Source organism: Anoplolepis gracilipes, chromosome 5 (assembly GCF_047496725.1).
Source record: "Anoplolepis gracilipes chromosome 5, ASM4749672v1, whole genome shotgun sequence".
Lineage (NCBI taxonomy): Eukaryota > Metazoa > Arthropoda > Insecta > Hymenoptera > Formicidae > Anoplolepis > Anoplolepis gracilipes.
Window position 1 is genome coordinate 10,467,878 of NC_132974.1, and position 26,190 is coordinate 10,494,067.

General features: G+C 39.9%; 1 protein-coding gene across 3 annotated transcripts in view; it reads left to right on the top strand.

The window, feature by feature from the left end:
- The window catches only part of LOC140665638 (kin of IRRE-like protein 1), a 366,422-nt gene that overhangs the window by 19,882 nt on the left and 320,350 nt on the right, over positions 1 to 26,190 (top strand). The window contains exon 1 of one of the 3 annotated variants that reach the window (XM_072891963.1): positions 25,095 to 25,793. The exons of the other annotated variants lie outside the window; for them this stretch is intronic. The gene's annotated coding sequence lies outside the window, so the exon portion shown is untranslated. Of the gene's footprint in view, positions 1 to 25,094; positions 25,794 to 26,190 lie in introns of those variants that run through there. 3 annotated transcript variants of the gene reach the window in all.

Genomic DNA, 26,190 nt, shown 5'->3' on the forward strand with positions numbered 1-26,190 from the left:
ATCGTGAACAATATTTGTTGGCAGTTGCGCAAAGTGTAACAATTGCGCCAAGTTAGTTCACGACATCTGACTTGATGTAGAACTAGTTTCCGGTGCAAGATAGCACAATTGCCGTTACTTTGCACGCTATATTCTAACTTCTCGTCGCGCGCGCGTTCAAATGTCGTAAATACTATTATTTGCATGTGTAGAAATTGGTTAACATCGTCTTCGTCGTGTCTAAATCGCCATAAATCTTCCTTTCTCTTTGTCTTTTTAACATTAAAGCAATTTCTCACGATTGCGCGCTTGAAATAACACAACATATAATTCTATTTTCTTTTGTAATTTTTGATCGCAGACTAGCGATGAAATAGTAAAAAATCAATAGAATACACATTATTGTGCTCGACGAGAATGTTTTTTCATGAGAAGAGTTTATTCGCTCTTGAACTTTTTCCCCATAAATGCCGTTCTCTTTGTACACTCTTCGCGTCTCATGGTATTCGTCGAGATCGAGCTACTGTTTCTATTCTTCACTCGGTGAACTCTCCTATCGTGTTCGGTCATTGAAGCAGACCTCTCGATCTCCCTTTAAGAAACTGCCGAAGACCATCCGCGTACCGGTTTAGCCGGTCGTTTTTCCCGATCTCGTAACAATGCCGCCAACGGAGATTCATGGTCGCTCTAGGAAAAAGGTGGGCCGAAAGAGTAGCAGAGAAATGGGTGTTGTCACGTCGGGTAATGTATCTATCTCCGCTTCTTTCTACCCTACCTATCCGCCGTAATGCTAATCGTTCACTGATATCGGCATCGTTCAAAAGGGCATTAGCCGCTTTTACATTCACCACCGCTCTCGATTACAAAGACGATTGTCGATGCGTACACTGAAAAAACTGGTTAGTAATATGCGCGCGACACGCGCATCCTTTTTTTATTTTATTTTTTTTTTTTTTTTTTTTTTACTGAAATTGCAGATTGAAAGGACTCTGATTTGAATTTTTTTGCCGGTATGAAATTTCTCGGAAAACTCGAGAGTTAAAAAATAACGATTGCATTAAAAGTCATAATTTTACACCATGACATTTTGTACGTAAATTTATTAATAAATGCGTGTATGTTTTTGAAAGAAAAAACAATCGGTCGAACACTGTTAAAACAATGGTTAGGTCTACACCCGTTATTATATTCTACTTATTTTCTTAGATCGTTATTATAACGTATTTCTATACAAAAGAAATGACATTTTTATCTCTTTTGTAAACATTGACATCGCAGTAAAGTTACATTTCTTGTTTGCTTATTATATGACTAGAAAGTGAATTCGCGATGCCATATCAGCGAGTGGATTTACGCACTTAATATGAAAACCCTCAGGCGATGAGGAAAATATGATGTCTTCCATGATGGAAGTGGAATGGTGATTCTGAGGGCACGGAGAAAAGATCGTGGTTAAATTAAAGCGCAGCAGGAGAATTCCAGGCGGTGCAAATAATCCGTCGTTTGGCGACGAAGATGTACAAAAGATTCAAGCGAGCTCGTCTGATCTCTAACAATAAGGCGCTCGTCTCGCTCGTCTCCTATTCCTAATTGAGTCTTGCAGCTTGAATCACTTTTGTATCTATATATGAACTGCCTCGCGCGGTTCATTTATACTTTACTCATAATCGAAAGACACACCCACACATCTATACATACACAGATATATACAGAGTGTTTCATTAATTCCGTTACACGCCATTTTCTAAAGAATTTATTGATATAAATGTTTTTTTTTTTTTTTTTAAATTTCATCGAATAAAGAGTTCTTTCAATATTCTGTATACCATATAACAAAATGTAACAAAATATAATAAAATTTTAAATAAATTGTATAGAGGGCAAAAGAAACGGACAACTACAAATTTAAATAGAACAATAATTAAATTCTTACATATTTTTAAATATCTTATTAATCTGAATATTTCTTTTGCTGAATGTATTTTAATTAAATCTATAACAATTTTAAATCTATTCGAAAGAGATTAAAAGAAGGGTAATTACAAAATTTTAAATGAAACAGTGATTATATTCCGTATGTATACGAATCTGAAGGTACGCAAATTTAATTACTATATATATATATATATATATATATATATATATATATATATATAAGAACAATAATTATGAAACGAAATTGCATCAATCTCTAATATCGTGGCACAGATTTGCAATACATTAATCTCTAATATCGTCGCACAGATTTGTAATACTTCATATAACAAAGTGTTATTTGTACAATCGTTATTTTCTCCCCTGCTATTCTCATAAAACTTTCATTGAAAATATCTAATTTACGGTACATGTCATTGCCCTCTATTTTATAATCACGACAAAATAATGCATTTGCACGTCAAAGAAATATCTCATCTCACTAACAACTTGGGCTTAATTTTCGCGAGTTTGTATACGCGCGCGTGGAAATAATAAGCTGAATTGGATTATTAATGTCGCGTATTAATCCAGCGCGTTACGCGTCTAATGATACATTTCTCTAAATTGATGAAGCTCTTGACTTCTATGATTATATTTTTGTCATAATAATGCTGGGCCGCGTGTCGAGCAAGACCGGGGTAAGATAAGAAGAAGAAGAAATGTCTGTCCCATCAGCGTGATGAAAAGATGATGGGATCAGGATCTTCTCGTAATGAAGCGCTTCATGGTCTCTCTGGTGAAATTTAATTGTTCGCTCCAGAACGCGAGAAAGTGAGAGAGAAAGAGAGAGAGAGAGAGAGAGAGCCACTTTCTCGCTTTAGAGACTTACACCCTCTCTCGTCAATGTCGCGCCCTCTGTGAGAGCGCAACGTGATATTTTATTAATTTTATACCTCTGGTTACCTCCGTAATTGTTCTATCAATTTCATGCTCCGAGCACGGTACTAATCGTGAACGGCGACGGTATCTGCCTTTTAAAGCTCCGTCAGATATCTATAGATGGGGGCGCGAGAGAGAAAGGAGATCTTCTCTCGAGTCTTATCGCGACGATGGATAAGAGGTACTTCCATCAGCGTGATAAAAAGTCGATGAGATCAGAGGCGTCTGGTGAGACGGGGTAGGTCGCGGCCTCCTGTGGGAAATTGCGTATCATGAGGAACGGCGGAATGCCGTCGACCAATGGCGAGCCGTCAGTCAGCGGTGGCGTGAACGATATGTCAATGTCAAGCATAAGGATGGGATGGTAGGGGATGCGAAAGGCATACGAGGGCAAACATCCTAACCGTTTTCTTCTTCTCTCAAAGAAGAATTCTTTCGCGCCACGCGACGCAAGGATATGACAGATCATGAAAATAATAATGTGTCAATGTTATGATCGTCGCGCGAGATGCACCAAAGTGTTTTCGAGCCATCGTTACCGGGTATCTGACCGTAGATACCTTTAGGGTCGCCGCTATCGATTCAATACGTCGATATCTTTGCTTTCTGTCCGCTCTATCTTTGTTGAAAATTTCTGACGTTCGCAGAAAGAATTCGACGTCTCTTCCAGATACATTATATTCCGTATTCGTGATTAAGGAATCAGAATAAAAAAAAAGGCAATATATGTTTGACTAATTTCCTGATTGTAACTTTGCGGCAAGATGGAATTTCGAGTTAAGAGTGCGGTAGGTTTCGAGAATCCGGACGTGTATGTTGAAATCGTAAAACTTTCTCGGGGACGATAAGGTCGATCATAGACCGAGAGAAACGGCGTGCGATGTACGATACGATATGCATGCATACGGTCACTTGGAGCACACAATTTCTAGGCTAGTCGAAGACTTGTACACGGTAGTATCACACCCGAGTTATCGCCGCTCGTTCTCTTAATGCCGTAGCGACGCTCAAAATGCATCTGCGCACGATATCGTCGGATACGTAAAATGTCGCGCTCCCTAGGTTCGATAAATCTCACGTTTTTTACCGCGCGCGAAACGCGCTGCGTGTAACACGTGCGTTTTGTCGATATCACGACGATCTTAATGCTAGTTTAGTATCAATCTCGGTGGCGCGGCAAATAGATTCTGATCGATCTGTCTCGGGAATAAATCCTTACATGATTGATACGCATTCGTCTTTGGAAGTCCTGATAATATCCGCGATATAATCTAGCCAGACGCGACATCTTTACGGTTTCGTTAATTTACATTGTCGTTCGCGTGTAATTATCAGATTACGACTTTATTTTCGTAATGTCTGCCCGTGTTCGTGTAAATTATTACACGTCGAGAGAGAGAGAGAGAGAGAGAGAGAGAGAGAGGGAAAGAGAGAGCGGGATCGCATACAAATTATTGCATTTTTTTTTATCATTTGCGCAACTAATGTCGTCTCTGTGAGCGGGTAGCTCATATTTTAAACATTCTCGGGATCTTTATCAAAATCTGTCCCAGATGGTCAGAACGCGGCTACAAGTTTACAAGCTAATTTCTGAGTTACGCACGCCAGTCATGTCACGTGTGTGTTGCAAGTAGTAGCGTCTATTTTTAACGCGGCGCGCCGCACCGCGAGTTATCGCGCGTGTCTCGTAACAATTAACACGTGTTTTTCTCTCTCTTTCTCTCTCTCTCTCTCTCTCTCTCTTCTCTCTTCTCTTCTCTTATGTAACCTCCTGATATCGATCGGCTTCGTTCCGTAACGCACACACCTCCGCTATCTGATTACGTACCCCTTTTGTTGCGGAAACAAATTGGAGGAACAGTCGCAGACACAAAGGGCAGTAGAATTACAACGATTTCATCGATCTTTCCTTCTCTCTCATTTGTTGTTTTTCGGTTTAACAAAGTTAGAAACACGACCTGCGATCGATTATGCCAATCGTTATCAATAATAGATCGCGTAATAAACAACAGGTGTTATAAAAAATTTACTGCTGATTAAAAAAAGATTTGTTTACGTATATTGCATGCGGTGCACTGAATGCGTATACGGCAATTGGTTCGGTGGCGGATAATAGTGGCGACTGATGTGTTACGTTATAATGTTCGATTTCCCGTAGGATTCTTGCGCGACCTATCACACTCTGCGCGGTCGGCGGTCATCTGTTTGCCAAACAGATGACCCCTTCGGGAATGACGCTTTCACTGACTCGTGGTGGGACACCATCGGTGTTAACATTGAGCGTTTCGCGATACGCGAATTAATTTCAGAGATACTTTTTTCCTTTCCCTCTGGGTATATTTAGTCTCTGTACGACTGGTTTTTTTTCCGACATGTGTATATCATCTCGTGTGAAATGGCATTATTTGCGCGTTATCGATACTACTTTGATAAAAATGAGAGAGAGAGAGAGAGAGAGAGAGAGAGAGAGAGAGAGAGAGAGAGAGAGAGAGACAATATATTACATTAAAAAATTCATCGAAGCAGAAAAATTTTACAATATAGAACAAAAATTCCAGAAATAACATTTGCGTGGAATTTAATAATTAATTTTAATATTTAACACGTGCAATATTGGATAAGTTTTCGATATTTCTGTATGAAAAATATCAGAAAAAAAATAAATCTCACGAGAGCTTGGCGTTTTCCAATCTTTGAGGAGATACTAAATTTACTTGGAAAAAAAAAAAAAAAAAAAAAAGAAATTAGTCACAAGTATGAAAATTGCAGTTTTAAATATATTTTGTCGGACATTAATTCTATTCGCGCTCGGTAGTAAATGCAGAAGATAACGGGAAAATACACTTACCTATCGACAATCGTAATATCGTCCCGAACGAACCGTCTAACCGACCGGAAAACGTATTTCGGAAACCGCGACAAAGTCGGACGTTAGACCGCCACAACGGCTTTCGAAGAAAACGCTTTAAAGTTTTAATCGTGCTTCACGACTCGTTACCTATCGACCATACTTCGGTTCTGTGCCGCATACGCTTTCGCCCGCGTGTCCCAGGAGGCTAAACTACTTGCCCGAACTTGTTGAAACTCTCGTTGCTACAATTTCAGAACGGCTACTTACATAATCCCATTTCTAGACTGTTGTAACGATGAAAAATATATCTGTACCCCTCGATTTTTGTCGTCCCTGCTCGTTTGTATTGAAATATTAGTCTGCAGCGAAAGTTTTCTGCTGAAAAAGCTTCTTTCATCAAATTGATACTGTAATATTTATACTTTTAGTGTTTGAAGCGAGATTATGTTTTCTTCTTTAGTCTTTGAATAAGTTATGATCGTATTATCAATTATTTTTAATCTTTGCCTATTAAAAGTATTTCATTAAATTTTTTACACAATACGATAATACTGATTTCCAAATATTTTTTTAAAACATTGTTTTAAAACTCATTCCACTATAAGTTTCATACAAGTTATATCGACAGATTCTGGTTGAAATGCAAATGGAATTGCAAAGTCGAAAAACTTTTCTATCATATCAGGAAAGATAGTTTTTCAGGGTGAATGTTTCATATCAGCGTGGGATCTCGTAGAAAATATATTTTATTTATTTGTGAAAAATACATAAAAATATACAAGGATGAAAACATGGGAATAATATATAGTATAATATAGTAATATTCTTCAAACATTTTCCCCCTCAATGATCGTATCGCTCTTTTAACGGACTGATAACAAAGAATTGCTTTAAAATATTTTATCGTGAAAAATTATTCTACGCACTATGTCCTTCTACGACAATGCGTATCTCGCACGTGTCTCCGAATAACCTTTCTCCTCGTGCGAAGGGGTTTCTTAAAGTTGTCGAGCTCGTGAAGCTTCTCCGTGTTTGCAGTGGATGTTTCCCAGCGGACTGCGCGTCAAGATTTTCGAGATAAAAAAAAATTTTTGTGTAATATTCCAACTTGATTTCCCCAAACGTGATGGGTTTCTTGCGCGATTTTTTTTCCTTTTTCAAAAAAAGAATATCTTTACATTATCGAGCCAATTCCCGATGCGATCCGCTTCTCGACTGCGTTTTCTGCCCTACGTCGTTAATAGTAGATGATATGGAAAACAAGTGGACCATGGACCTGTGCATATACTATTCATGGCGGAAGAGGGATGAGAGAGATTATTTGTGTCGCTTCCTCTCCGGCGAGAGAGAGACGTTCCCGCGAAAAGAACGCATTTTATTGCGAAACTACGTCCTTCGGCTCCAGCGAAGTGCTTCCGCTTCCTCTCCTCGGAGGAAGCGCAAAATCGCGCGCCGTCAACCGGTAACCGTATCCTCGAAGCAGAGTTTGAAGTTCTCGGGACGCGACACGTTTCCCGAGAGTTTCGCGGAGAGCCGAGAGCAATTTTCTGCCACTAAATCGATGATTTCGTCGCGGATACGAATATCAAAAGCGTTCGTACGTCCTCTTCGGAGATCGTTCAACCGTACGATTCATTCGTCGCAGTGTCACGCGATTCCCAAGACGGAAGATTTCCGCGTGCATGGATCATTACCAACAAGAGTTCTACGCTCCGATAAACAAACATAAATCCACCGACAGGGTTGCGAAAGGGGGATTGGTTGCGTGGGAGCAAGAAAAGGGACGAAGGAGGGGAGAGAGAATGGCGTAATTCTCGTGTGTGTCTTCGCCGTTGGTACCATCGGTAATGGAACAACGCACGAATCCGCACGCACAGGAGAGAGCGCTTCTGCATATCCGTCTACATTACGCTGCATAATTCATGGGGTTGTCATAGGCGCGAGAGGCGGATAATGGTACCGTACTGGCCCCGTAGCCCCATTGTCTATGGGTAGGTGCCGTCAACTAACCTGGATCCGGAGGCTGACGACCACGATGACGGCGAACGCCCACCCGCGCAACGGCGACGTCAACGACGATGACGACGACGACGACGACGATGACGATTTCAGGATGCCGAATGCCCACAGGATTCACGCACGCTGCATCCCGTGCAGAATTTGGCCCGCGTCCCCATTTACATAAACCCGTTGTCCGCATATTGTCATGCGAAAATTCACGCTCATTGTGTCGCCAGCGTCGTGCATTACGCGCGGCAAACAATAACTTGTGCAATAGATCGACCGATGTCTAATCCGTAGAGTTAGGTACGTATGCGGAGAGATTGCTATTCTGATCGTCCGATGAATCGTAAGACGAGTTATTTCTCGTATCGAATGAAATTTCTACGAAGAATATAGAATGAAGAAATGAAGTAGTAGATTATTATGCGATACTGACAAAAATATAGAGTCTTTTTTTAGAGATTAGTTTTTTGCGGAAAACGAAAACGATACTCATCTGAAATTAGAAAAGTATTAAACGAAATGTGCAATACTTTTCTAATTTGAGATAAATTTTTCGATAATTCTTAATTTTTTGATAATCCTATTGCTCGACAGTCGTTCGTTCAACGTTGACACTAAATACACAATAGATGTAATTCTTTCCATGTCTGAATATATAGTAATCGATAAAAGTTCGCTCGTACTGTGTGTTCGCGTTGTATTAACAGCGTACACAGAGAGTTATCGCGCATAATATCAAAGTATAAACGCTTTATCGGCTCCGTCCGATATTTCACATTCGTCGTTTATAAACGTCACCGTCCACAGTAAACATGTGTGTTGGGCCGAGTTTTTATTTTCTCTATAAAACTTCCTAGGCGGAAATACTTCACCGCGATATCCCGCAATTCTCGCTGGGAATTTGTGAATTTGCGTTCGTCCGGTGCTTTGGTCATCGATGCGGGGCTATTCGGACACATATACTTCGACGGCTATTTTGAATAAGAATGCATTTTCAACTCGGGAAAGGTATAACGAGGGGGGAGGCGATGTCTCGAATTTATTAGCGATAAATTTTGCATTCGCGATTCAACCGCCAGTCTCGCAAGAAGAATGCGCGAAACGGTATCGTGCCATGCGAACGTAACCACTTCGTTAACTGCAATCGCGCGGACGATCGCGATCCATCGATCACTTGGTCGAGGTATCGCGCGTAAATTGAATGAACTGTACGCGGAATGGATCGCGAACAATACCGCACAATTAAACGCGTATAAATTACGCGTATTTCATCGCAAACTAGAATATAATAATCTCTATACGCGTTTAATCGCAACAGATGTTCGCGATAAATGTGAAATGCGTGCCTCGTCGGAATCATCGATTGATAAACTGTGAATATACATAATCTTACGTAACACACTTTAACCGTTTGATTTTGTTAAAATTAAATAACGTCAACTTTTACTAAAAAAAAAATCAAAAAAATCGGTAAAATTATAAAACTATTTTTACCGGAAAATCGATATAAACTCATTTTACTGATGATCATATTAAGGTATATTTTTTATCAGAATAAGTATTTTTTGTTTTACGCTTTTATAAAAACATCCGAAATCTCTTTCAGAAGCTTAATTCAATTCGCCAAGATGTGATACATTGATCTAGAAGCAATAAAAAATTAAGAATAAAATTATTACGTAAAATTTCCGGCTTCGTTCAGAGACGCAAGCGAGGTCGAAAGGTGCGTCTGCGTTCCTGCTTTAATGCGATTTAATATGTCCCCTCCCCCTCCCCCTCTCCCTTTCCCCCGTTGCCCCGGTGCACAGTTAATTGCGATTTGTTCGCAGAATGCGCGATATCCGTCCGACTAATTTCTTCTTCTCGACGCCGTTAAGCGCAACCATAGCGCGTTCGCGTTCTTTAATTTCGCCGTTTCTCTGTGTATTATTTAATTTCATTAACGCCCTTTCCCTTCCTACCTTTCCCTCTCGCCTGTCTTTCGTTCGTTCCGTTCGCCCTGGTTCGCTCATCGCATCGTTCTTGAAACTCTTCATTTCTGGATTTTCCCCGGCGGCGGCGGCGGATTTTTCCTGTCCGTACCGTCCATCCTGTGAGTCTGCACGATCTGCATGATGAACGCTTCCGTTAGAAGCGCTGCCTTTATTAAGAATAAATGCAGGGCAAACATTCTTTGAGTTTCCCATACAGGATGTCCTAGAATAAACGGATGAAATTTTAATGACAGATTCTTCGATGGGTCTCTCGAACTTGAAGCGCGGCAAACGTTAGAAGAGAGGTCTTGATTTATGCAACTTTAATATTATACTTTTGCAACAAAGTTCTCTCAGCTAAAACTTTGTTAAAGTTCACTTGAAATTAAACAAAAAATTCGGCTTTGAGTCATTTATCCGATTTTTCTTCCCTTCCTTTTCTCTTTTCTTTGCAAGAAATTTTTTATTTTAATAGTATAAAGATTCGATTTTATATATATACACACACACACACACACACACACACACACACACACACACACACACACACACACACACACACACACACACACACACACACACTATATACATTCAATTTTAAAATTAAATTAAAAAATAAATTTAAATATGCGAAGCTCTCTCTGTCTCTCTCTTTCTTTCTCGTTCGATAACGTGGATAAACATAATTCTGATGTTTTAATTCAGTAAATTTGATGTTGCCATTTTCGTTGTAATCTTTAGTTTCTCGATTTTACGGTCGTGTAAAAAAATGATCTCCTTTCGCAACAACGGAAGATAGATAATTCCATAATATGATATTTCAATGAATACTCGGTAAAAATAAAGTAAACTTCGTTTTAGGCGAGATTGGCGAAATCGAAGCTAATCGAAATTGTGCGCCAACGAAAACTGAAACAACAACTTGGTAATCTAATCTTTTAGTCAAAAACTAATAAAGTTAAACCAGATTTTACTCGTTTTAAATCGAGTCCGCGAAGTCGCTTCTGTTAACCCACATTTTTATCAAATAAAAATTTTAAAATATAAAACGAGAAATTTTGGTGAAATTAGGTATATTGTAAATTAAACGGACTACCAAATGGACGATACTTTAAATGGAAAAAGTTTTGAAATCGTATTGCTTAATTTTTAATACATGATAGAATAAACAATAGACCATTATAGAATGATTTAAGTCAATGTTTTTTATGTTGCTAACCGCCATTTATCTCATTATACGATAAAATTTGCGTAAAAGTTTGCAATTCAATTTCCGCTTTCGTTTACTCTTTGTGGAGCCAATTTAGCCGTTTATCATTTTTTTACAAAAACAGAAATGACAGATACAGAAATTAAAATTGCGTTTTTCATTCGCAACATTTTCGCTGTAGCTACTGGGTTATCCTCAAAAAAACTGATGAGCAAGGGACAACGATACGGATAAAATCAGAGTGCTTGATTTCGCCGTTAAAATAAATATCCTGTCGGACGAATTTGAGTTTGATTGTTCGCGATGTATGACTTTATTGAGACCAATACAGCGCGGGGGAAGAGAAGGGACGGGAGGGAGAGAGGGAAACAGCGTCCGTGACACTCTCACAAGCGCGCATTTTTTTTTTCCTCTCCCGCGAGTCGACGTATTACAACGTATTACAACGCCGTCGCTGGGAAATTTCCTCAATTTATGTTTCGGTCGCGCCGAACATTTTGAATATCGACATTTATTATATCGAGGCATCTGTTACGCGCTCTATCGCACCGATATCGTTACGATGATCGTAACGCTCCGATAAAACCCGGGTGTACATATAGCTACATACCTCGCAAAGTGCAAAACGAGTTCGTCGATTCCGGTCGATCGACGGCGTTGGCAGTCAATGGCACGAATAGAAGAAGAATACGAGTTGTTAGCGGACACTGGACAGGACATCCCGGGACCCGGAACCCGGAACCCGGAACCCGGAACGAAGCGTCTAATCGCGCCGAGCGGCAAGCGGCGAGCGGCTTCCCTCCTTCCTCTTCTCTCCCCTTCCCTTCCCTTTCCTTCCCTTCCCAAGTGGGAGAAGCTCGTTCGCTTGAGGGAGCACGGAACAGGGGCGGGGGTGGAGCGCTACGACGAGAGAACGAGCTCGTAATGCACATCTTCTCCCGTGGCGAGAACACGTACAAACAATAGCCGGGCTTCGACCTCGACGTACCCTTCCCCCCCTCCCCCCCCCCCAGTGTTGCCCCGCGCCGTTCGAGTTGAAATTTATGAAAAACGATCGTCGATTAAGCTCAGTGGCTCGGAAAGAAAATTCTCATTGTCCGTGCGGGGACGGAGGAGAGGGAGGCGGAGGGAAGGGACGGAAGGAGAGAAAAGACGAAGACGAAGTAGAAGGGAAAGAAGAAGTAGCCGGAGAGGAAGAACAAGCTTGAACAAGCTCCGTGGGGTAAAGGAGCCGCGGGGACAGGGTACTGCGGCTTGGAGAGATGATGGGGGTAGTGGAAACACGCTGATGGTTAGTATTGTGCGCTTCCTGTATTTACCGCACCCTCCTCACGTAGCGAGGGTTGTATGGAAGCCTGCCCGATCTGTTAACGGGGAACGAAACTGACGATGAAGAGTGCCTACGAAAGGTGCCCGAGGGTATTTGAGAAGCGTAGCTAGATAGATAGGTTTATCCTCCCTTTCCTCCCTCCTTCTCTCTTATATTTCTCCTGCTAATTATTCACAGTCTCTTGGTCAAGGGCAACGCGCGGTGAATTTCGAAGCTGAATGCGAGATAAACGTGTAGACGTGAGATTTCATACGTTTGATATAGTATGTATTTTAATCTTTCACTTTGATTGAGGCAGGAATTTGCTTTATTTTTTAAGAAATCTTAAAACTGATATATCTAATTTTTCTCTTCAACAGATTACTTTTAATTAATTAAGTATATTATTATTCCTTTAAATAGATTATTATGTTGTTTAATATAAATATCATCGTGTTAATTTTGATAAGATTTTAAGAAAGATTAAGTTTTTAAGTTTTTTTTTCCTCATGTTTCCCTTCCAGGTAAGAGTCTCTTTATTAGGAAGACGAAAATAATCCTCTTACGGAGAATCAAAGTTTGGAATAATAATAGGTTGAATTATTAAAGCGTGGTATTTTTTACGAAATTTCCTTTCTTGACGAATGAAATTGTTATAGTTCGTTGAACTGCTTATTTCATATTATAATACAAATTTAATTAAATTAAAATAGATAGATATTTACGAAAATAAGTAAATTTTACCGAGAAATATGCGTCTAGATTTGAACGTTCGCGACTCGAAAATATTTCTCTCTTCGCCTTCTCTCGAAAAAATTTCAAGATATATTTTTTTTATATGATACACACGGAGCTGTAAACGAGAACCGGCTATAAAATTGTCCAATTTCTAGCTCGTCGTGCCGAGATCGCTAAGGGAAGAGGAAAGAATTTCATAAGTATATCCGCAGTAGGAATTGATAGCTTCCCTTTTCTTCGACATTTATTTGTCTTTCTCCCGGTTTCTCGCGTATTTACTGACTCGTTTTAAGTTTAATGCGGTTCAACAAGAACTATGGAGAGCAAATAAATCAAATTAAAAAATATTTCGAAAGAGCTCTATCGTTAGAGAATCTCTAGCGTCAACAAGAAATAGGTAAAAAAAGAAAAAAAAAAAAAAAAAAACACGTTGAAAGGAGTGAAAAAAGAGCTATTTTACCATATCGGTAATTCTGTTAACAATAAAGTTATCGTACCGTTACTCTGTGCGCCGCCGATAAGAAGATTTTGCAGCGGTTTCTTATTTTCTTGCCTTATATCTACAAGCGCGCACGAAGTTGGATACAAACGGATATCGTGCTGTTTGGCTGCCAGGATTTTCCTCTCTTTGGATGATCGCTCCTTTGAATGCCGAATTGGTTACTGCCGGCGGTTTTCTTCTTTTCTTTGTCCGTCTTTGCCATGTCAGTTACATATTTAATGTATCACACGTGTGCACCTATTTTTATATTTGTCTCTACGTGGCGAGCATCGTGCATTTTCGTCACAAGCTGTAAAGTAGAAGGAAAAGCTTACCTGTGTATATACGTGCGTGTATGTGACACCTGCGATTTTCAAATATAATCGCGTCTCTTGGTTTGTTACATTTAAATCGATCTATGCTAAATAGTCGCGCATATTTCTGTTTATTACAATTGGATTGTAACGGCAATTACGGTTATCAAGTGTTCATGAGATTGGAATTGCCAATTATTCGGCCACACTTGACGCGCAGTTATTAGCAAAGTTAGATAATTATGAAACATTTTTCTCACCGCAAATTTATCGGGCCATCCAATTAATCCTATTTTCGCAATAGCAATTCATCGCATCTCTACATTGTGTCGTACTGTTGTAAACTTCGATATCAAAATATTGATTGTTTCGTTACATACCGAAACGCGTTTACGGAGCGCACGCGCGTCACCTGTTCGTCGCGCATTAGACCTTTGCGAATTAATTAGCCGAAAGAGAAAGAGAGAGAGGAGAGAGAGAGAGAGAGAGAGAGAGAGAGAGGGAACGATCGGCAAAAATATTTCAATTTAATCGAGGGAAATGCGAAATTACATCGGTTTGCGTGTATATGTATTGAACGGTTATGAGTAAAAGGCAAAGTTATGCACGCGCGTATACGCACATACGAGGTGGTGTGTTTACCGGAGTAAATATGTGCGTGAATTAGGGTGGGTTTGTATGAACGAACCAAATATTGCATTAGTTAAGTTCTTCCTCGTCAAATGTCGAGCCTCATCGGCCGACAAGTGTTTGCTCTGTCGATTGTTTGCGCAATAATTCCTTACAACTCGGTTATACCGCGATTGGTTAACCATCCGCGAAATTCGCAGCGAGAATTTATATTCGTTAATATTTTCGTTCTCGGCCATTAGTGTCGTCAGCTTGCCGGTCCGCGCTTGCTGGTCGTCCATCGATTATTACGTTCAACATCATTATACACTTTCACGAGATACGTACACATGTATACATTGCACATTGCTTTTTAATGAAAGCAAATTTATTTAACATATTCGCGTAGAAAATTGAATCTTTATTTTCGTTTCTCCTCGCCATTGTTATTTTCGCATCATTGCATTATAGCTAATGGAACATCGAGTCCAAGAGCATAATTGAAGCGGGGAGCGGTGGGGGGGGGGAGGGAGGAAGGGGGGATTACTTCCGCTTCGTTTGACGGTAAAACACAGAACGCGACGAAAAAAGAATTGAGCGACACTCCAGGACGGCCCGATGATATCGTGTGAAAGTCTTCCTTGTTGACCCTAAGAGAGGCCATCGAGCGGAACGCGCGATGGGATGTTTGCGAGATGAATTAAATTAAAAATCCTCTCTTGCAGCGTTCATTTTTTTTTCCCTCTTCGTTAGAAAATCTTCGCGTGAGATCTCGCCACTGTCATTCAATTTGGAAAACTTCAGCTCCGCGTTCTCTTCCTTTAGTTACATCCTTGGCGCTTATTTTCCCCTCTTTGTTTTCTGTTAAAGCATGAATGTTGCACACTCGCTTTTCCCTTTTTTTTTTTTTTTTTTTTTTTTTGTGTACAAGAAGCGTAAAAAGTACAGTTGAAGAGAATAGATTTTAACTTATTGCAACCACCTGCGCGCGAGAAATGTTTCCGTTCTTCGTTTCTCACGCGTGTAACATACTTGCATTGTTATATCGTAATTTTGCTTGAATTTTCTCCGTCTGTTTCCTTCTCTTTCCTATTTGTGTATCTCCTAACACGATCCGCCGTATTTCTTTTCAAATAAATAAGATTATTACTTGGAAAACTGTTGGGTACACGTTGTCAATGTAATCTTACGTCAAACCTTTTTCTGTCTTAAAGCGACTCGCGGAACTTGCATCGAGTAGATTCATTTCAACGATGCAACAACAAATTCTTTTTTTATTTAAACGAAATGTTGCTATATCTCTTTCTCATGGCACTCTGTCACTTTATATATATATACTGCATTTTATGTATACGCCACCTGTTATTTATAAACCATATCCCATTATCAATCCATGGATTTTAATATCTCTTTGATGAGTTTAGAACTTTTTCTTTCTTGATAAATGACTATTAATGTAAGCAAATTTTGAGGCATGTTAACGTCTTTCTCTTACATCTATACACACCGTGTCAAGGGGATTCCTCTCGAGAACAACTTTGTTCGATAGCCTCATAGTCTTCATCACAGCTGGCGGTATTCCGGCATCTCTCAAATTTCTGTTAGCTTTCTCTTGTTGTCCCTTCGCTTGTTCTATCGTCTCGTGTTCGGCCAATCTCGCAAGAAGATACTCGACAAGAAGTGGCTGGGTGTTTTAAGTAGCACGGGCGAAGTGCCTCGTTCCTCGAGCACCCCTGTCTTCCATTCACCGGCGTCTTGCACGGATGGACGAAACTTCGGGCCCCGACGAAGCTTCCCTCCCCGAGTAACACGTTTCGACGGTAGTGACGCCTTGTTTCATCGGTAAAGGGTTAGTCTTCTCACGTCACGGACGTGCGGGGGATGAAGAAAGATGTAACCTGAAACCGAGCTCGGCGGAGCATTTCTCGCGTGTGCATTGCATTCAATGAGTTTTCCCGCATTTTTTCTTTTTCTCTTCCTTTTTTATTTTTTATTTTCGATAGCCGGTAACACGTGAGTGGCGTCGAGTAACCGAAGGTGTAGGATAGCCAACAAAAAAAAAAAAAAAAAGAGAGAAAGAAAAACAGCAAAAGGGTTTCGATTTCCGTAACTTTATTGTACTTTTATTTAACTGTTTATTCTCCGTTCGCGCGATTTTCAAAGCCGCGGCAACCACTAAGCTCCACAATTGTACCATTATTAAATGAAAGAAATGCGATTCAAAACACACTACATGCAATATGAATCGCAAGCATTTTTTTAAAAAAGAATATTTGAACACTTATTTTTCAAAACACACAGCGAACATTCGATAGCGTACACAGTATGTAAAACTGTATATAAAAACATTCTCTATCATAGTTTAGTTTATTTTTTTCCTTATATTGATGACTGCAATTGTTTCCCGTATACAAATGTGTGTTGACATAGAAAGGAATTCATCATGGAATCCGTGTCAAAATAGGGAAATTTGTTAAACGACGAAATAAAAAAAATCTCATACATTTAACGATACATCTTTTATTTCGGGTGACTCGAAGAATTCTCTTAGTATTCATTTATGCCATTTCCTGTCGAAATCTATAGGACGTTTTATTAATATATAGTGTGGGGAGTGGACGCGCAAAAAGTTATTGTGGCAAATTTACTCGACACGTTATTCAATAGTGAACGATGACGCGTGTACGTCGACGAACATAAATATCTCGAGCCGATCCCGGGAAGAGGGATGAAACAAAGGTGGCACAAAATTTACATTTCCACCGTAACGCGACCGTAACGCGTGTTATTGCGCGAATTGCGCGCGCGCTCGAATGTATGACGAATAATAAATAATCTTTAATCCGATGGTTATTACATAAAAGAGTTATACGTGCGCGTACATACATACATATATACATATTTTTTTTTTTTTTTTTTTTTTTTTTTTCATGAAACTGATGGAAACTTGATCGTCATTTGGACACATTGTGCGCGCAATTTCCGAATTATGCATTTTAGTGAGAATATTTGCGCAGCAGATTAAAATTTAAAATTTTGAGAAACAATAATAACATTAGCTTTGCATGAAGCTTTTAGGATTCGATAATGCACAAATATTATACTTGGTTGATTATATATTATATTGTGTGGTCAGAAAGAGAGTTTAGAGAGAGAGAGAGAGAGAAGCTCGCGCTTAAAATTCGCGTAATAATTCGCGGGTGCGTTTCCGTTAAGTGAATATGATCAGTTGACAGATTATTTATTATTTAATGCTTATTCAGCGGCAACTCATACAACATTGGCCGCCGGTATTCGCGACAACAAATCCGCGCCATGCAAACGTAAATTCCACGGCACTTTTGTTCCACAATCCGCGCTCGTATTGCGGTAAAATTTATTTTACCTCGCACACGCGCGCGCGCGCTCGCGCTCGCGGCCGTTGTTGTTCCATTCTTTGCCTATTTTGGCAAACGAACGAGCCTCCAAGCGCACCGGTTCTTTGTTTCCCTTCTCAATTTTCCATCGACGATACCGCCGCCGAAAATTTAACCATAATGAGCTGCTCGATGATTGTCGATAAATATTTAACGCTCACCAAAAACAATCTCATTTTCACGGCTTCTCTATCTCTCAATTGTGCACCATGGGTTAAATGTTATTTTCCCGCGGTATTTCGATCGCAAATGCGATGATTTTAATGGGACGTTGCAATTAACGGCGGTCACGCGTGAACGCGCAAATTGCATTACTCGATTTTTCCGCCTTTCGATCTTAATCTCGTCGCGCGCCAAGCACAGATCATTATCTCAATCAAATCATTATCTCTCGCAGAAATCTCTCTGTCCGTGCGAATAATATCAATTTTCATCAGAATGTTGTATTGCATCGCGCCATGCGATGTATTAATGTGTCCGTAACTGTAATATTTTCTCTAGCGCGACGCGTTTATAACTGCAACCGCGCATTTTGCATATTGCAAATTATTATGGTACTTTAACAAATTGCGGCGTTATTTCCATCATGAGCGTTTCTTGTTGATTCGTTCGTTCGTACAATTTTTTTGCCTTTTTATTTTTCTTATCGTTGTAATTATATTTTCGGCATTTTCTTAACGGATAGAAAACTTGATCATTTCAACATCGCATTGCTTTGCATCGAACGTTTATAGAAATGGAAATGCTCATAAAGCAGTAGGTCAAACTGAATGCCTTTAATACGTTCGACTCTCGTCGTCCGTCGAGCATTCAAAGACGCAGATCGATATTCATCAAGGATCGTAAACTCTGAGTAATTAGAGAGTTCTCTCTGAATTTTCTTGTCCACTGTGTGGCGCAACTAAATCCGCCTCCGCAAAGAGAGACTGACAGACAGACAGAGAGAGAGAGAGAGCGAGAGAGAGAGAGAGAGAGAGAGAGAGAGGGGAAAGAGAGGCTTCCTAGTAGACGAGAAGAGAAACTGCAAAGTCGTGGAAACCGCGGAAACTCGGCCGAGTGTTGCAGGCCCGGGCGTGAAATTAGCCGATGCGTTATCGGGGAGTGGCTCTAATGAAAGCCGAGCGTTATTTTCTTTTCTTCTTTTGTCTTTTATTTTGTTGACCTCGTTTACAAGGTTACCGCCTGTCTTGTTATAATGCTAACGATAATACTGCTGATAATAACAAGCAACAGCAATTCTAATCGACCTAATAATTTGCCGTTTATTATTATTATTATTATTATTATTATTATTATTATTATTATTAGCATTATTAAAGCCGGCTGAATGCGCTATCGCGCTGTAATATGCTTTGCGTTCACCGGCTGTTCATTAATTAAAAAGCCAGGAACCGCCGCTGCCTCCTCTGACGTGTATGTATGAAACGCGCCGTGCGCGTGTGGCGCAAAAAAAAAGGCCGAAAAAAAAAAGAGAGGTTCGCTCCTGCTGTTTCTTTTGCCCGCTTGTTTCAACGGTTTTATTAAAGCACCTGGGTCGGGCCGAATTAAAAAGTAAACTGCCTGCAACTCTCTTCCTCGCCCCCTTCCCTCTTCTTTCTACGCTGGCTCAGTTGTCTGCGAGTCGTGTCCGTGTGCGTACGGAGCAAAGCCACTAACTTTCCTTCGTGTTGCCCTCTTACGAACCTTGACCCCCTGCACACTTTGTTTCACGAGCGAAACGTGACGTTCCTGGAACGTGTATGGTGCGCACTGGCCGGTATCAATTTTTTACGTGCCTGTCATCGTGAAAGGTCCAGCTTGACGTAGTCAAAGATATTCCCAACATTCTTGAAGATTCATACATTGTATTTATCTCTCCTTTTGGTTTCTTCGGCAGAACGTCATGCGGAATTCACATTTGTTTTTCTTTCGAGACGTACGTGTGTAAGGAGGTATTAAATTATAATACCCGGCTCGAGCCAAATTGTGTATTCGTGACCGCTGTTGTCGATCGCACGGATTTCGCCATCTCAACACGAAGAAATCTGCTAACCCCGATCTGGATGGGGTCGGACGATTATTAAGTAGCTTTTTAAACAACAAGAGAGATTGATCGGTACATTCAATGGTATTGATTCTCGCGACCGCGACGGGACAACCGTCTCCCCCCTCCCTCTCTCCTCCCCTCTCTCTCTCTGTCTCTCTTTCCTCTACTCGCCGGATTTCGCAATAATTACGAATTTGTCGTGCAAATTAGCATGTTTGGTTTGGCCAATAATTTAGCTTAGCGTCGGACGCTGTTGTGTCGTTGGCGTTGCCACTCTACCGTTCTCCATATATATGTATACGCCACGAGGAGGGGGAGGGCCAGAGGGGGTTGGTAAGCGTCGAGTGAAGGGAAAGGGCAGGGGGGAGGGAACGGCCGGCGTTTCGAGGGCGGCGAGGAGTAGGAGTGCAACTTGTACCGTTGCGAAAGCAAGCCAGTGTCCGCTCCAATTAACTTTTCACCACTAATTTATGCGGCAGCGCCTCTCGGCGCACACGCGAGAACACGTGCACACGTACGCGCGTTTTCCAGCACTCCTCCCGTCCCACCCCCGTCATCGTTACTGTCCCCGTGTGCTTATAAATTTGTCGGCCGCGCGCTAACTTCTCCTCCTCTCTTCTCCTGTTCTCTCTCTCTCTCTCTCTCTCTTTCTCAAAAGAGAAAGAACTTATTTTCAGAATACACTTCACGTCCGCGCGTGGCACACTTTTTAAAAGAGTATCGTGCAAGAGATGTAATTTTGCGATTTAAGTTTTACGATTTCTAATTTTTTCGCTTTCTTTTTTTTACTTTTGCATTGATCAAACATTTAATTTTTATATATATGTATCTCTCCAGAAATTTATGATAGATAAAGTAAAATTAAAATTATGGTAGATGCGTTGATATCTTTTTTTTTTTTTTTTTTTTTGTTAAGATGTCATATTATGAAGAATTATTGGTAAAAGTCTGACAATGAGTTAAAAGTAATATTGTTATTTGTAACGCTAACTACCGAAAATAGTAATGTAATAGTAACTATAACGAATTTATGGTTACAAATTTCGTTTGTAAAAAAGTAACTTTGATACATTTTGCGTTAACGAATAACGAGAATCAAGTTACTTTTATCATTACTTTTCAAACACATACGTTTTCCAAGAGAGACACATAGAGAGAGATAGCATTAATTTTTTTTAATTAATAAATTTTGATAAAATTTAGCAAGTTTTATTTAAATCAGATTTTATGTGTAATTCTTATAACTTTTACACAAGCATGTTAAAAAATGAATTTGACTCGACAAATTGTGTATCACGTATTGTTAAGATTTTGACATTGCATAAGATTAAGCGATCAAAAAATGTGATTTTGATAATATTTACAAATTTATTGAAAAAAAATTAAGAAATTATTTTTTGTTTACACTTACAGAGAATTGAAGATTTAAAAAGAAAGCTTTGATATATGTATTAAGAGAGGGAAGGAGGAGTCAAAATTATTAAAACATTATAATTATTAAAACATATTTACTTTATACCAGTATTGAAATATGAATAGTTTTGATATATTTTCATATATAAAAAAAATGTGGTATTAGCATCGAAATATATTATCGCTTGTGTTATATTTTAATGTAAAAAAATGCTATAAAATGTAAATTTTATGTATGTTTAATTTGGTTTTGTAATAACGTTAAAAAAATAACGGAAATTGTAACGATCCGTTACTTTGTGAGTGACGGTAACGATAACGAGTTTTACTTTCATAAAGTAACTTTCCCAATCCTGGTAGAAATACGATATACGAAAACATATACCGGAATAATTTATAAGAGACGTGTAATTTAAAATTGAGAAATACATATACATATATACAGATTTATTCGTGCGATAATTTAGCAATTACGTTCATATCACGCGTTTTGCTGTCTTACTAACAATAAGCGAGAACCTGATCGCAAGATATCGCGATTAATAAGATTATTTCGCGGTTATATAATAAGATCATGTACTACTCATCGATCCGATAGCAGTTTTCGTAGTCGATCATAACTCTACTTAGCCGCTTGTTCTCGGCACGTACTTGTTTTGCACGTGCGCGATTGCAGGCTGCACGTTTGCCAGCCGGGATCCCACGGGGAGGTTTAACCTGCCGTCGAGTAATTTACGGCAGGTACGCTCAAATCGATTTTCATGATCTCTTTTGGCCGATGCTCCGAGCGTATCATTAATTTCTATCCTCGATCGAAGCGCAAAAGAGCGGGATAAGAGGGACAGAAAGCGAGAGAGGAGGCAAGAGGAGAGAAAAAAATGGGCCGTCGATATTGACGCGAATATAAACGGGACGGCATAAAGCTCTGACAAACACGAATGTATCCTCTCATGTATTATTAAAATCGCTAATATATAGCTTAGGATGTAGCTACGCGCATTATTAAAATCGTTGAAATATAGCTCCGCAGTGCGATGCCAAGCTCGTGGCCATTTGCGCGTGGAAAAAAATATGTCGCCGCGTATACGCGTTTTCGCCGCGAGTACGCCGAATTAAATCCCACGCTTGACGGCACCTGCGCGGACAACTTTTAATGGAAAAGTAATCCGCTGTTTATCGAAAATATAATTATCGGACCGGGAACAGAAAATAAATGGTAGCGGATGAGCGCGCGCGGAGATGAGAGGCAGCGAAAAAAAAAATAAAAAAAAAAAAAAAAGAGAGGGAGAAAGAGAGAGAGACGGAAAAAAGAGAGGGTAAAAAAAGGATAGAAGAGGGGGAAAAAAAAAAATACGACGAATCCGGAATCACAGAACGCGGGCGTGACAATGCACGACATTATTCAATATCCATCAAATACATATTAACGGATTCCCACCGGACATCGGTATAGCCGTTAAAAAAGTTTCCTCTTCGGAATATGCGAGAATGTTATTGCGGGATTATGAAAAATCCCCGACGAGAATGTAGCGAGCGATCTCGCATAAAATTCCGCATACGTGATGTGAAAATTGTCGTTAAGCTCGCGTCATTTAAGCTCCACGTAACAATTCGCTTGATTATTCACGCGGATCGGCATGCATTATTTCTTTCGTAGTAGTGTAACGCGCGCGCGAAACGACGTTACCGATCTGCGCTTTAATCGATCTCGCGCGTCGCGATCTCGCGTTCATCAGGATCAACGGCGACGAGTTGTCCTCGGCCGCTCTCCTCCCTCTCCCCCCATCTCCCTTGTATGTCGGAATTGAAACCGGAATGGAGAATGATCGCGGAGTAGTAGCGTGCGGGTTGGCAGGAGAGGACGGGGAGACGCGGAGATCGTCCGGGATCGAGGGAGACGGAGATAGATGGACCTGGGGGGGGGGGGGAGGGAGAGAGGGATATAGTCAGGGCGTGGGGTGGTGACGGGAAACGTTCGATACAACGACGTCGGCTCATTCACGGTGTGGTCAGACATTTCGGTACTTGTTTCCTATTAATATGCATGTCCTCGTCCCTTAGCCGTCCCTCTCCGCTCCTCATCCTTGTTCTGTCCGCCCTCTCGCCGCACTCTCTCTTCCGTTTTCTCTTTTCCTGTCTCTCTCTCTCTCTCCCCCCTCCTCCTTCCCTCCCTCCCTCCGTTCCACCTCCCTCTAGTTGTAAACCCTATTCGTCGCCAACCGTGAAATCCGCGTAGCTTGATGCCGCGCCGCGCCGCGCCGGTGTTTCCTGTCCGACCAAATAAATCCACGACTACTGTGTCCGCGCTGTAGCGTGGAGCAAGCCCCGAGCGGGCTGTCCGCCCATACAAGACCCGTTACTACTGCAATACCGAGCGATTGATTGAAAGTTTTCCCCGACGCTTTTTTGCGGCGCCGCATGCATTATATGCGTAACGCACTTCAAAAGGCTATGGCGAGAACAAATTATTTTTTTTGTTGGCTCGCTTCTCCCTCCCTCCCTCTCTCTCTCTCTCTTTCTCTGTCTTTCTCTCTCTTTTTGTAGCGTTTGTTTTTTTTTTTTTTTTTTAGGGATGGTTTTGGACAATTCGCGATTTTTGACGCCACCGAGGGATTACGAGAGTCCTCCGGGCCGAGGAACACGAAAAGTGAAACGATTTACTGCGGTGGAAAAATTTTTGGGTCAAGGGATATAATCGCGTGTAATATTTCGACTGTATTTTCTCGGTACAATAACTCGCGCAGTTATTAACGCGGGTTGTATATATATATATATTCAAGCTAAAGCGTTTTACTTCTCTTGCGATATTTAATAATGTTTCGTTAAACCCCCGCTTGTTCTCTCCTCTTTGTTTTAATAAGAGGAGAAAGCCCTAATGTTAAACAGAAACTATTGATCTCCATCGCTTAATAGATCACGCGCACAAATTGTGTTTGATCAACTCACAATCGTATAATTATACAAAATTATACAAATCTACGAGGGATCGAATATTTATCGTTCCTCTGTCATGTTTATCGCGTATGTCGACAGCTGGAATTCTATGCAAGAATTATTTTGGGAGTTCACGCGCGAACAGTTGCACGATCGAAATATTCCCGCGCTTCATCGCGAGCTTGTTTATCGGTGTTTAACATCGTGCTCACTCAATGCGCTAATTATCACAGATTTTGTTATGGAGTTTTATCGCGAGGTGCGCGCTTGATACGACCGAGGGTGAGGGGTGTAAAGGGGGGGGAGGGAAAGCTCAATACGAATATTCCGATCACGAAACACGAGCCACGGCTGCATCAATAAACGTTGCAAATTTAGAGAGTACGATACAGCAGGCATGTAACAAGTACGCGAGCTGAAAAGCGAAGCGGTGTCCGCTTATGTAAAGCCTGTTACTATCGGCATATCGAGCGATCGAAAATCAGTACCAGTCTTTCTTCTCTTTCTTGTGAATCACTCTCTCGTCCGATATGTACACACACACACACACACACACACACACACACACACATATATATATATATATGTATGTATACCTATATACGTGTATCGATATGTAGATATTAAGCTACCTAAGATTATCAGAACGTAATAAATTAGATATAAAAATAATTTGTATACTTACATGTAATATTGTTATACGTATACGAAAATAATAGCTTTATCTTAAGCTATTTAGCTTTTTGTAACTTTTTCATAGTTGGAGCAAAAAAAATTATTACTTTTGAAAGTAAAAAATAGCAAAGAAATTAGCAAATTATTTTTCATGTACAATTTATCATGTTTTAATAATTTCGTTTAAAAAATATATACTTTTAATATGTTGTGAAATTTTTATTCTTTAGATACATGAATACTTTTTTTTTTTTTTTTTTTTTTAAATTAACAGGAGAAAATTTGTTATATATACTTATTTATCAGTATATACTTATTAATCATTGTGCGTTATCATCTTTCAACGTAATCTAAAATATTCTCTTAACAGCAGATTTTCTGGTCACTTTGGAATCGATTTTTTTCTTAAGGAAAATGTCGAACGAAATCATTTTTTGCAAGTTTTCAATTTTTTCATCATATAATGTATCTTGTTAGTAATTAATTTGAAATTCAAATGCTACTAACTTTACCTGAAATTAACTAAAGAATGTAGTTTTATGAAGTTTGTAACTTCATAAATAAACTTTGCACAAAAAGTCCTTCTTTTTCAATCGCTTATAACTTATTAATGTTGAAATTGATTGATGCTTCGACGTTTCCGCTAAAAGAACTATCTTCAAATTGATCAGAGAATATTAAAAGAATTTAATGATTATTAGACACCTTGTATATTAAAGTTATGGAAATTATTTCGTGTTAAATTTTCACACACACGAAATGTATAAGTCACGTCTTCGAGTCACATAGTTGTTGTTTTTGCGCCGCGAACGTTTCCCCTTCTCTGCCGTCTCGCTAAAGGACACGGGAAGGAGAGGACTTTTCGCTTCAGTCACATACCTCATTTACACATATATGCTCGTCACATTCGAGCGCTACGTAGTGTTGTCAGTTACGGTAGAATTGCGGAACTTCGTTAAAAGGATTTGAGCTTATCCTTGCGTTATACACGATGCATACAAGGTACGTCACCTTTTTATTGTTAAATTATTTTTGCGTATTGCATTGTACACTAATGTCACACGTATCTAAAATTATATTTCTGCACGTAATAATTGAGAATATAGAAAAATACTTTTGTACGATCGATACTTTGACAGTTTTAATATACATCAAAGAGAATTAAAGACATAAATTTATATAAATCATGCATTAAATTAGAATGGAACGTTATTTGTTTGGTTGGATTAATGTTCGAACATCAGTTAAAGTACTTTGTCGAAACAAACGATTCGCCGCGACCGCCAATTTCGTCCACGCTCTAAACTAGCGCAAACCTTGTTCGTTCGTTCGTTGTTAATAGCAAAGTCAGAAATGGTCGGATCACGAAACGGCGGCACGTCTAGAGTCAATACCCGTG